The sequence below is a fragment of the Brassica oleracea genome, chromosome C8 (genome assembly GCF_000695525.1).
Source record: "Brassica oleracea var. oleracea cultivar TO1000 chromosome C8, BOL, whole genome shotgun sequence".
Taxonomy (NCBI): Eukaryota; Viridiplantae; Streptophyta; class Magnoliopsida; order Brassicales; family Brassicaceae; genus Brassica; species Brassica oleracea.
Genome location: NC_027755.1, coordinates 37,870,467 through 37,871,209, shown reverse-complemented (window position 1 = coordinate 37,871,209; position 743 = coordinate 37,870,467). Strand labels below are relative to the sequence as shown.

General features: G+C 45.8%; 1 pseudogene; it reads right to left on the bottom strand.

Moving 5' to 3' along the window:
- LOC106309340 overlaps window positions 1–134 on the bottom strand; it is a 3,030-nt pseudogene extending 2,896 nt beyond the window's left edge.
- Window positions 135–743: the final 609 nt, after the last annotated feature.

The window sequence follows — 743 nt, the reverse complement described above, 5'->3', positions numbered from 1 at the left end:
GAAGGCGTGTGTGACACATGTCTCGCAGGGAAGCAAACGAGACACTCATTCCCGAGTGTAACACACGAAGAAGGCGTGTGTGACACATGTCTCACAGGGAAGCAAACCAGAGACTCACTCCTGACTAAGGCCATGGTTCGTACATCAAAGCCATTAAGATTATTGCTTGGAGATTTGAGTGGATAAACCGCACCACCAACGACAACAGATAATCATGAGGCATTCCATCGGTTCAAAAGATCTCACACCGATAGAGGAGGAGAGCTTGCCTCAGCTATGTTCAATATAGGTTGCACCGATAGAGGAGGAGAGGTTGCCTCAGATGTGTTCAATCTAGGATGCACCGATAGAGGAGGAGAGATTGCCTCAGATGAGTTCAACTTATCTTGTGAAGAAGATTGGGTTGAAGCTATGGAAGACGAGTTGGAGTCTATCACAAGAAACAAGATATGGGAGCTTGTAGATAGACCAACTGGTTCTGAGAAGAAAGGAGAAGAGGATCGAGTTTGTGTGTTACACAAGACGTTGCATGTGTTACGCCAGGCACCCAGAGCATGGAGTGTGAAACTTGATCAGGTTCTCAAGGAGATGAGATTTGAGAAGTGCACGAAGGAACCATCAGTGTACTGCAAGACTGAAGGAGGAGACGTCTTGATCATTGCCATCTACGTTGATGATCTATTTGTGACAGGAACTTCACTTAAGGTGATTAGGCAATTCAAGGAGGAGATGTCTAAGAAGTT